This window comes from Schistocerca americana, chromosome 2, assembly GCF_021461395.2.
Source record: "Schistocerca americana isolate TAMUIC-IGC-003095 chromosome 2, iqSchAmer2.1, whole genome shotgun sequence".
NCBI lineage: Eukaryota > Metazoa > Arthropoda > Insecta > Orthoptera > Acrididae > Schistocerca > Schistocerca americana.
In genome coordinates this window covers 1,050,068,686-1,050,081,855 of record NC_060120.1, presented here as the reverse complement: position 1 = coordinate 1,050,081,855, position 13,170 = coordinate 1,050,068,686, and the positions used below count along the sequence as shown (strand labels likewise).

The following is a 13,170-nucleotide window of genomic DNA, read 5'->3' as shown; positions in this document are numbered from 1 at the left end:
TTTGTTGCATTAATTGTAATAACAATGCACTGGTGTCTGAAACATGTTCCTCAGTGCTTTTCGGCAGTGAATTTGCACCGGCAACATTCACATTTTGACAAGCGGAAAATGTGTCTTGACTCATTTAAGAAAACGGTGAGGACGCAAAACCTGAATCTACCGTATTTGCAAAATTGTGTCCTGTCATTTCGGATTCCTGAGGCGAGCTGTTGCCGACCGATCGATCGATAATGCTTCCCTCTTCACTAATTGGTTCACTGTCCACGCCATTATTTGCCGCCCGCTCCATTTCCCTATGCACAACTACCAAATTACTACTTTGAACATCAGTTAATTCATTACCTAGTGGTGCTGGCAAGCTACGCTCGTCGTCACTATCATTTCTCAATTTACTTTGGAGCCTAGTGTTACGTTTTTCACACGCCATAATTGTCACAATATTTCACACGATAACACAGAAAAGCACAATTTGAAGCGCAAAAATAGGAGAACACATTAACATAGCACTGAAAATAATATCTAGTTAATTGCAAGCGTAGCTGCGAAATACTTGGTGCAAATCTATATGCATGCCACAACTGTTTTACTGTACAACAATGAAAGGCTACAACTACAAAGGGGATTCTCTCTACAATTACGCGCTAGCAATAAACAAAAGCTACACTAAATACACAAACTACAAGAAAAAATCAGAAGATTCCAATGAGGTATCCTAGGCTAAGGGTCGACATATGAAACGTCCCCTTTTGAACAATTATACATGACTGTGCTTAAACTGACACACAATATTTTGTTAGCGCAACGCAATCTGACTTTCAAAATTCCCTACAAAAGAATGGCCCTGACTAACATTAAACTATACCTTTCACAAATCACTTACCTCACAAAAATCTTCGCTGCTCAAGCTACTGCAATACAGCGAGCGCCACTACTGCCAGCTAAATAAAAGATTCAAACTATGGAAGGCACTAACTACTGATAGGGATAGTTAGCAAATGAAAGATATTAATAGAGAACAAACAATGTATTTACCTTGATATCATCATATATAAATATAGCAGTTCATGACAAATTACAAATCTCCGCCATCTCTCTCCCCACATCCACCACTGCTGGCGGCTCACCTCCAACTGCGCAACGCTACGCGCTGTTCACATCCAGCTGCCTAACACTACAATGGCGAGTATTACAACAATGCAAAGCAGCCACAGACTGCACACAGCACAGCCAGTGATTTTCATACAGAGGTGGCGTTACCAATAAAAAAACCTAAACAGCCTACTTACATGGTGTCCACCAAATCCTGGAATTCTTTTTCCCCTGTGGCTAGAAGGACCATGTCATCAGCAAATCTCAAGCACCCTACTCTTCTTCCTACAATTTCTACTCCTTTGTCATCTAATGAGCATTGGTCAGTCATATTTTCCAAGTACAGGTTGAAAAGAGTAGGTGATAAACAGCATCCTTGTCTTACTCCTTTCCCTAGTCTGATCCAGTTTGTACTTTCTCCTCTCACTTTAACTGAAACTTTTTGATTGAGGTACAATGAGTTTATAAGTCTTCTGGTTTTCCAGTCCACTCTCTTTTCCCTCATAATAGTCGCCAGCTTGTCCCAAACTACATTGTCAAATGCCTTTTCTAAATCGATGAAGCACATATATAGGTCTCTTCCCTTTTCAATAAACCTTTCTCCCAAGATTCGTAGGAGCCCTATTGCATCTCTGGTGCCCGTATTCCGTCTAAAGCCAAACTGCTCCTCGCCGATATTCTCCTCTATTACTTTTTCAAGTCTTTTATTAATTATTCTTAACATCACTTTGGCTGCATGTGAAATGAGGCTGATTGTCCTGTGTTCGCTGCATTTCTTGGTTCCTTGTTTTTTCGGTAATGGAATCATTACTGTTGTCAAAAAGTCCTCAGGACATTCACCACTGTCATATATTTTATTACATAACCTCAATATTTCTCTTATTCCATTATGGTTCAAGCATTTTAGTATTTCTCCCGGTATTGTATCTGTACCTACTGCTTTGCCATTTTTCATTGCAGCAATGGGAGACTTTACTTCTTCCATTATGATGGTCGGTCCTTTCTCTTCATCACTTACACTGTTGTGTGATTCAAGTTCCAGAGTTTCTGGTTTGCTATTTGTGTCATATAGCTCTTTTATATATTCTTCCCATCTCTGTAGGACATCGTACAAAATGATTGTAAATAACTTTTGTTTCATAATATTTAATATATGTAACTTTCTGATAAGGATTGTAAATAACAATGTTTAACTACATGTAACAGCAAGCTGTATAAACATATGAATGTACACAAACTGACAACTGACAACACGTCCACGGATGGCTAAATAAATAAATAAATCCATAAATCCTTAAATTTTCGTTCATTATAAGTCCGTTTTAAGGTGCAAGAAGAGGCACAAAATATGAAGTCCACGTTATATAAATAGTTTTAAAAATATATATCATTGTAATCACCATCAAATACTGTACCTGAAAAAATAAAAATATATTCCAAAACGTTTCTGTATGTTATAGAGCACTTAAATGTGTAGAACGCGAAATACTTACAAATACTGTGCAAAACATAATTTCATGCAAAAAGAAACATAGAAAATGACGGAAACAGCTTAAGGTGGTCTTCAGTTAGCATTCCTATATGGCTTCCTGTGATTCTAAATTCAGTCACTAGACTCAAGTACCGACCGAAAAACATCGTGTGTTCCTATCGTTCTATCATCCCTTACTGACTACAAGCTTATGTGTTGCTGCTGAAGTTTTAAACCTGAACGTGGTTGTAAAGCCGAAACCGGCACTAAATTTTAACAGAATATAATGTGATCAAGCCACTTGAAAATAAGCGTTTACCTATGTTTCTGGTATCTCTGGGACCTGCCTTCAGCGCCTTCAGGATGAGCTCTGCGCAATGCCCGTAAATCATAAATCATAATCACAGACCAAAGTTTTTCATATTCAATACTGAAACAAGAAGAGTTGCACCTGGTTTGTAATGAAACACTGTCACAGTGATACGAAGAAATTAGGAATGCAAGGGCTATATTTACTTTTACAGGGTCGCCTAACATGTCAGTTGTAGGACATTGTTTTGGTTCTGCTATTCAAATCAAGTCTGAGTGTAACAAGTTATTTGTTTAATTAAAATGTCGACGTATACGAAATTAAACTGACAGAATAGATAAGTTACCAACGAAATAAAAATGAAGTTTCATAAGGGCGATAGAAATATCTCCAAAGAAACGAGCACAAAATCGTCTAAAATGTTTAAACATAAAACTCTCTAGAAGATCAAATTAATTGTGAATATCCCGCCAACATTGCTTTGGAAAAGCTACAATCTTTCCTGTCATGTGCAGTTCGTAAATGCAAAGTAAACGAGTCGAAGATTCACGAAATAACACAATTAATCAAGCAACTCAAATTATGGAGGAAATCCCGCAAATTATGAGCTGCTCAGAAAGTGGATAACGCTAATTGGAGATGCGACACTCATTCAAAAAAGAAAAACTCATAAAACGTGCGCCAGAACGCGTCAGTCAGCACTGGATACAGACGGCTGAGGTGGTGGCAGAAGAAGGCCGTCACAGACGTCCTCTGGATCATGAGTACCGCATGTGGCTTGCCCAGTCCAAGTGGCTATATTCTCTTCCTCCAAACCTAACTCCCGACTTTATGAAAAACGTTACTTGGAGGGCAGGGCACCCAAATATTGCCACGGTTACCAGCGAGAATTTCGATTTATTTACTTGAATGCAGGGGAAACCTACAGAACTTTCCGATTCTTGATATACAGATTGCCTCTTGATATGTAAGAGGTTGGTTTCAGCTGCTAGCAATGTTCCAGTCGTTGGTCGAGCCCTTCGAATCCAAAAATGGTGGCAGGCAAGACTCGGTTGACTGGATATCAAGATTAGGAGACATAAGGCAGTGAATTTCCTCACGCTGATCAAGTGGCGCCGTTTAGACCACTCTTACAGCTCCGTACAGGAAAGTGAACTCGTCACGCATGCTCTAGGGACTTAGAATGGCTTACCCTCAGCTGCGCTCAAAGGAGAGAACCACATGCACCGCCAAAACAATGGGTAGGGGCTTATTGCATCCGCTCCCATGAACTGCACTGCCCTGTGGTGTCATTTCGCTTCCCCAGAACCTCTGTGATTGACCCTCTGTGGTGAAGCTAGGCCATGGGCCAGACACCTGGCCCGCTCGTTTCTTAAGCCCAGTTTTCACAACGACACTAGGCAGCATGCAACTGCGCTGCCTGACCACTGCGCATGCGCGGCTCGCGTTTGCGTAACTCGTTTGTAAAACTAAGCAGTTTCGGTTCGTTCCAACATTGGCGACACTACTTGTACGAGTTTTGAGGTTAGGTGTGTCAGTATAGTGGAAACATATCCAAATATGAAGTGGGGAACAGAAGAAATTCTTCACTTTCTTGACGTCTATGCTATGCATTGGTGTTAGGGGAATTTCAGTGATGTTGACTATTGAATGAGGCAGTGACGTGTTGCTGGACTTGTGGCCGTTCTACACGATCTGAACATTGAAGAACTGACGATGTCTGAGCGACAGGACATAAAACATTTAAATAGGGGTGTTATACGAAGCCCAGTTTTCACAACGACACTAGGCAGCATGCAACTGCGCTGCCTGACCACTGCGCATGCGCGGCTCGCGTTTGCGTAACTCGTTTGTAAAACTAAGCAGTTTCGGTTCGTTCCAACATTGGCGACACTACTTGTACGAGTTTTGAGGTTAGGTGTGTCAGTATAGTGGAAACATATCCAAATATGAAGTGGGGAACAGAAGAAATTCTTCACTTTCTTGACGTCTATGCTATGCATTGGTGTTAGGGGAATTTCAGTGATGTTGACTATTGAATGAGGCAGTGACGTGTTGCTGGACTTGTGGCTGTTCTACACGATCTGAACATTGAAGAACTGACGATGTCTGAGCGACAGGACATAAAACATTTAAATAGGGGTGTTATACGATGGAAATAAGAGAAATGCATGCGAGAAAAATACCTAACGCTGGAACAGCCCACATCTACAACACGAAAATCCCATGGTGCGAGTTGGCTGGTTCGTTTATTGAGGAGAGTTGTGTAGGCTACAGGAGAAAAGGATGAACAAAGCTGCTGAACTGAATTCTTTACTCAATATTCATTTCTTTAAGAAATCACATCAGTGCTTCACATTGACAATTTATACTAATGGTATATATTATTAAACTCTTACATTTTGTCAAGCTAGAGCTCCATCTGTAAAAAATTTGGTAGAAAACCATTGTCTTCTTAATGCGGCCTGTTTCGAATTATTATTGCTGCCGGCTTGCAGCTTTGCGTGTATCAGCTCCCCATCATTCATACTTCTCAATGTCCTTGGCTGATAAAATCCACCATCCACATTATCTTTTTTCCTCAGTGCGTGGTTAACTGTATTTAAAAGTAACGTGAAGTGGTCTGGTGACATTCTAAGATCACTAAAATAGCTTCTAGGTCGTTTTCTTGATCCAGTCACAAACCCTAACACGTTTCTTAATTTTTTTATCTTTTCTCTTACGCAGCGATTTCACGTAATGTATGGTTAACTCCGGCACAGCTCTTATAGCCGTCACAACTTGTACAGTTGCTAAAATTTTCATTTTACGCAAGAATATACGGCACTCACAAATGCCGAAACTGAAGTCTACACTGACGGCGCCCTGTCTACAGACGTATACGATACCATTTGTGTGCAACTCGCTTCACGCAATGAGTGGCGCAAGCCACTGTCGTCGCGTAAACTAGGCTTTAACAATACATTTACTTACTACTGAATGTGGCTAACTAGCTTTTGTTGTATGGTAGTCTATAGTTATCTTTACTGGTATTTTGTCTGTGTGGTAATGTAAACTCATGATTAGAGAACCAGTTAAGCTGGTATTTAAGTTCGTAAGTAATCTCGTAATTCTTGAAAAGTGATCGGCAATGCAAAAGTTAAACACAATTGCAACATTAAACTGTATAACTATATATGACGGTAGTATCTGTTCCCGAAAGAACAGTTACCGTGGATGACCATGCAGCTTTGCTAGAAATGAAATGATAATTAAATAGACACCCTAGCTGCAAGCAGGCGTTGATACACTTCATTGGGGATATGATGAAAATGTGTGCCCCGACCGGGACTCGAACCCAGGATCTCCTGCTTACATGGCAGACACTCTATCCATCTGAGCCACCGCGGGCACAGAGGATAGTGCGCCTGCAGGGACTTATCCCTTGCACGCTCCCCGTGATATCCAGATTCCCAACATGTCCACAACACTACATTCGTAGTGCGCCTAATAGATGTTTGCCCATCATACTCATTACTCGTGGCAGATTAATCTACCAAGTCCGAATGTAGTGTTGTGGACATGTTGGGAATGTGGATCTCACGGGGAGCGTGCAAGGGATAAGTCCCTGCAGACGCACTATCCTCTGCGCCCGCGGTGGGTCAGATGGGTAGAGCGTTTGGCATGTAAGCAGGAGATCCCGGGTTCGAGTCCCGGGCGGGGCACACATTTTCAATATGTCCCCAATGAAGTGTATCAACGCCTGCTTGCAGCTAGGGTGTCTATTTAATTATCATTTCATTAAACTGTATACTGCAACGCTCTTGGCGTAAGTACAGTCTGTTCTGTTAAATTTTAGAAAACTGTCGTGTTGGCAATAATACAAGCAATCTGACTGTGAGACATATACAAAATATATATAACTACCAAAAATGCCCTGGCTGAAAAGTATGTCACTGCTAAAATGTTAATTGTATCATACGTAAATTCTAAATGGCCTGCCTGTTTGTGCAATGAAATAAATGCTGTCCTGCTGCAATCTCCAAACTACTGCAGGTGTTGCTGCCATGCTAGTTAAAAAATAAAAATTCAAACTACTAGCAACACGATGTGCAGTGCATGCTTTAAACCAGAGAGACAACCGCAAAACTCCTGTATTAATAAATCTCATTACTGCAATGATCATGGTCAATTAATGTTCTGTTGCTGAGAAACTCAGGAAAGCAAAATTATATATGTGAAACTTGAAATAAACAGACGAATGATGATTGATTGAAAAACAATAAAGTAATTGTATTAACAAAACTTTACATCACTAAGGCAAAATAGTATAACACTTGAAATGTTAAAAATTCGCTTTACATTATTAGCGAAAAAACCTGAACAAATTCTCTTTACTTTCTTACAAACATGTATTCTATCCGTCTTTGAAAAAAAATCAGTAAACTACACATTGTTACGTTATCATAAAACTCTCCAATTTTAAATCCCTGACCAAGTACACTACTACGCTTGGATGTCTCGGCAAATGCGGTATTACAGTACATTCTTAAGTCTTATAAATGAATTAACAAAATATCTCTCCATAAATGAAAAATAACACAAGAAGATTATTTCCAGCACTCAGCACGGCCTAAACACATCTTACTCCATCACAAGATGCAACACGACACCTCTCTCTCTCTCTCTCTCTCCCTCGCTCTCGCTCTCTTCTCTGTCTCACCCTCCGAGGCTGCACTCCACTGACAAACAAAGGTTTTATTAACAGTCTATCGCAGCACAACGTATCTGACGGAGATGCTGCCTGCTATTACTCAGATGCTATTGAATCTTTACTTTTCCATGTCACATTCAAAATATTGTCAAAACTACAATTTTCTGTATTATACAAAACCCTTACACGACTCACGATCTGCTCTCTCAGCTTTGTCTCCACCAGTACATCTCATTTTGCTTGCTGCTTAAGGCCTTCATTTTTCGGGAAAATATATAACCTGGATACTGAGCGAATCGACCAACTATGCAAAGGGAGGCACATAATGATGTCCCTTCTACACACTGTCAGGTACTGAAAACGCTTTCTCACAGGAGTACCGCGTCCTTCAGCGTGATAGCTCAACATCTGACGCTGTTCACCCCCCCCCCCCTTACACGCTGCCAGGCATAGTAACAGCACTAAACACGAACAACATTAATGCACAGTGCAGGCCGTTCTGCCCTCCATAGAGAACTTCAGTTGCACTGGCCGATGGTGTGTACTTGTACGAAGTTACATCGGCATCTGACCGTGTCGTCTGTGTGCTTCACCTCGTTACCAGTCCCCTGGAGTTAGACAGCCCTGCAGTGCAAACGAAAACCTTCATTGCGCTCTTTTTAGAGATATTGGCTAAATTTGCCACATCTCAAGGATGTTACAACCCTAATATAAAAGAAAAATATAAATGATTGACGGTGACTTGTAACATCATTCAAATCTGTAATGGTGCTTCACTTCTGCACACGTCTGCGTCAAGAGGTATTAATCCCATTAAAAGTAAAGCTCTTCGTGGTAAAAAAAAAAATTACAGCAAAATTGCCTAAAACTTTGTACTGTAGTAAGTTATCGTACTAAACACATGAAATCCACTGAAAGGCACTGAAATCCACAATAGCGAACGACGAAAGTAGCATCAGAATTAGATCAACAACAAGAGATGGAATGTCAACGACTACTAACTCCGAGCATGCTTTAAATTTTCCACCGTAAAACGACTAAATGAAGATGTGTTTTCATATACTTGAGGACTGTGAGTCACAGAGGTAGTGCGTTATCAGCTGGGGGATCCTCATAAAAAAAACTAGTACATCTAAACATAATGTTTTAAAGGAATGAATAACCATATTACCAAAAGAAATTAATGCGTTTTGGCATGCAGAAGAGTTCAATAACGCGACACAGATATAAAAAGCTAGCGTATTACATTTGCTCCAAATTGGTGCTATGTGTGGAGAAACTCATATAAAGGAAAAGAGAAAGAAAAATGCTTAAGGATAACTATACTATCGATGGCACTTACACTAGAGATGAAAGACATGCTAGAACTACAGATTGCATTTGATATGTTCCTGTGTCAACAGCATTAAGAATTTTACTTCTTTATTTGCTTGAAACACGATCATCATAAGTATTGTTACTAGGATCAGGAATTAACTTTCGTGGTTTTCGCAAGTAACTCATTTTAAAACATTTTTGTTGAGGTCATCAATACTTAAAAATTATTGCTCTATCTTCTAGATGAAAAAACAGTGGTTTAAATTTCCAGAATTCCTATTGTTATTGTTTTATTAACTGGAGTATCAAAATTTATCAATACATAATACTATATTCTGTATATCATATTTTTAAATGTTACTACAAAATGTGTATCATACAGGGACAATACCATTACTAACTGAATTACACAGATGCACGATCTGCCTGCAGAGATTCGCTTTGGCCACACCTCACTCCATACTGGAAATACTCTCTAGCTAAGTCCTTTCTCAAAAATATCCTGTCTTCCAAAAATGTTGACCCCAAAACGCGGCACTTCTGTGAAGTTCCGAAAGTTGGAGAAGAGGTTCCATTAGAAGTTAAACTGTGAGGGCAGGTCGTGGGTCGTGCCTGAATAGTTCAATTGGTGGCAACATGCAAAGGTCCATATTTGTGACTTAGTCTGTCACAGAGTTTTCATAGACTAGGAATTTTCATCATCATTCAGTCTTCCAAACACTGTAGTAATTTTATAGTTGTTGGTAATAAAGTGTTTACATTCATTATTTTACCTTATTTATTCTCTAAAAATATATTTTGTAGTGGCTGTTCACACTTCAGGACTTGTTTAATTAAGAGGAATATTTATAAGATACATAACTCTTTTCGAAGCTTTCGCCATACTTTGATCTTTTCTACCTTCTTAATATCTCCTCGTTGCATATCATAATCTTAAAAATTATTAACTCGTAATTATATTTTGTCTTGCTTTGTAGAAACTTTCTCATTTTCTCTAAAACTAAAATATCAAAATCATTATTTGTAGTTGATTTACAACAATTATTTAATATCCTTGAAGACACCGGTATAAAAAATGATCATATGTTTCAACACCATTTGTAGCTTTATTCATATAGTGAAACTTTATTGGTTTTATCTAACAACAGTTTCGGTAATATATTGATAGAATTAAGAATCTGCTGCAGCTGTAGCTATCTTTTTGCTGCACCACTAGTTTTGGAGGCTTGTAGCTCCATCATCAGGTTGTCACGTCCTGGCACAGATCCAATCCACCAATATAGCATTTTTGTGCCCGTGTACTGCAGTCAGGACATTAACGACAATGTGGGTCTGTGGAGTTGATTACTTTCTCTAATTAACCTTTATAGCAGAGTCGAAAGGGAATAGAATCTCATTGGTTGCTTAGGGTAGTGTCTGCAATTGGGCAACAAAGATTAGGGATTTTGCAGGGATGGTGACGTGCTGAAGAAGCAAGTTATTAATTTTCTTTAAATAGATTTATTTATCATTAAACACGTTCATGTGAGTAGTGTCCTATCAGCTACCCTTTGTTATACATATAGCTGAGAAAGAGCTCTTTTCAATCCTCTTGCACATTGGCTCCAATCTCTCTCATTGCACTTGCTACCACTAGTTCTGCTAAGTACTGAATCACTGATCTCTTGGCGTAACGAATCAATCATTGGACCCTCGGCCTAATTCACCAGTCATTAACGGCCCCTTTGCCTATCTCGCAGGAGACGAGTACTACTCAGCTACTTGTTTCTACCACATAATGAAATCCTCAACAATAACTACACTATCCAGTCAGATTACTGTGACCACCTGTCAAAAGCCTGGATCACCACCTTTTGGAGCACGGGCCTCTGCGAGACGCGCTGGTAGAGAGTCAATGGGGTTCTGGAAGGTACTGGCACGGACGTGGAGCCATGCCTGACTTCAGTGCCATGGCCACCTACTCTCAGCTCAAGATCCATGCTGCGGAGAGCCCGAGCAAGGCGGTGGGGAGAAGCGTAACATAAACCCATATTGGTGCTCTTTGAAACATGCACATACATTGTGAGCTGTGCGACACTTTGCACTGTCCTGCTGTCAGATGTCATCGTGCCTAGAAGAAACAAACAACTTTTAGCGGTGGACATGGTCCACAGGATATCCATTGTGCCTTCCATGATGACGAGATCAACCAGGGAATGCCATGAAAACATTCCCCAGACTACAATGCTCCGTTCGCCGGCCTGGACTCTTCCGACGATTGTTGCAGGGAATTTGCTTTCAGGCGTTTCGTGCCGTACCCACCAACTGCCATCTGTCACCTAAAAAGGCCAACTGTCGCCACTTAGTGGACGTCCAATTGCGACATTGGCGTGGCAATTCCAGCCTTGTCGCCGAACAGCAGCCAGCATGTGTTCATGAAGCAGACGCCTGCTGCGGAAGCCCATACGCAGTAACATTCACTCACAGATCTTTGAGGGGATACTGTTGCTAGCTCCTTGGTTCATCTGGCCGGTCAGTTGCTCAATAGTTGTACGTCCACTCTCCTGTACACACCGCCCACACTGTCAACTGTAGTCAGTGGTATAACACAGTTGCCTCGGCGCCAGTTTTGGATAGCGCCATATTGGCACGCACGATATTCTTGAACCACGGCGGCAAGCGAGTAGTTTACAGACTTACCCCTTTCGGAAGTGCTTACACCCTTGGCCCGAAAGCCAATGATAATACCCTTCTGGAGTTAGATAAATCGCTCCCTTTCCACAGTACGATAGCGACTGCAGTTTTCCGCGTCCCCCAGCACGCTTTCTATACCCTCCACTGCTAGTGCTGCCACCTGCTGCCTGTGAGTGGTTATGGCACATTGACGTCGAACATGGCCGGAGGTCACATTGACGTGACCCGACCGTGAATCTGAGGCGCTGTTCCAACTGAAACTGTATCTTGTAAAGTTGCTGCTTATCTATCGGTTGCAATTACGTACAGCGAAACGTCACCATCTGTTGCTAGTCTACGCTTTAGTGCTCCATCAGCACCCACTGCTGCCCTCCAGTGCCGCCGCCTCGGCGACGCTGGCCAGTGTCTGCCTGATGCTGACTCGCTGCTCACTGGATGCTGACTTCCTACTGCCTATGGCTGTTTCTTTATAGGCCTTTCGAAGACCTTTCCCACTCGAATACGCGGCCTTGCATCCAGCTTTCCCTATCTTAAATTATTCTGCAATGTTCCGTCTCTGCAAGCCTCTGCTGACTTCCCTTTGGCCCTCCTACCAGTGCTCGAGGCTCCAGGACCATCTGTGGCCGGCCTTGTTTACTAGCGGCAGTTATTCTGAGTAGCTCACTTTGAAAAGTCCCCTTTTAACAATTATACATGACTGTGCTTAAACTGACACACAATATTTTGTTAGCGCAACGCAATCTGACTTTCAAAATTCCCTACAAAAGAATGGCCCTGACTAACATTAAACTATACCTTTCACAAATCACTTACCTCACAAAAATCTTCGCTGCTCAAGCTACTGCAATACAGCGAGCGCCACTACTGCCAGCTAAATAAAAGATTCAAACTATGGAAGGCACTAACTACTGATAGGAATAGTTAGCAAATGAAAGATATTAATAGAGAACGAACAATGTATTTACCTTGATATCACCATATATAAATATAGCAGTTCATGACAAATTACAAACCTCCGCCATCTCTCTCCCCACATCCACCACTGCTGGCGGCTCACCTCCAACTGCGCAACGCTACGCGCTGTTCACAGCCAGCTGCCTAACACTACAATGGCGAGTATTACAACAATGCAAAGCAGCCACAGACTGCACACAGCACAGCCAGTGATTTTCATACAGAGGTGGCGATACCAATAAAAAACCTAAACAGCCTACTTACAACTTTCTCCAGAAGCGCTTGTCCGGCTCCATGTCGCTAAGTGGCGCACGTGGACATGCCTTGTCATAGGCGTTTGTTGGATCTCGACAGCATGCTTTAAACCCAATATATTCTCCCGTGTCACCAACTGCGAACAAAAAGAGAGGGAGTTGCACAAAAAGGGGTAGCTTAATGATCGAAAGTTGAGAGAAAACCATAATTATTGGCACCACTCACGTATTTTATTAATTTCTGGATGCGTGACAGGCAGACAAATCAACCATAAAAGATTAAACACACGTCTGTGCGACACATAGAACTGTAACAGTAATACTACAGTAAGTGGAGTGACAAGAAGAAAATGCATGACAAATTAAATACAATAACCAAGCGTGTTTATGCGTCGGTACAGTAGGCGGG

At 41.2% G+C, this 13,170-nt stretch overlaps 1 non-coding gene across 1 annotated transcript; it reads right to left on the bottom strand.

Moving 5' to 3' along the window:
- Positions 1 to 6,186: 6,186 nt before the first annotated feature.
- On the bottom strand, positions 6,187 to 6,261 carry Trnat-ugu. The gene has a single exon. It is a non-coding gene; the product is annotated as a tRNA-Thr (tRNA).
- Positions 6,262 to 13,170: the final 6,909 nt, after the last annotated feature.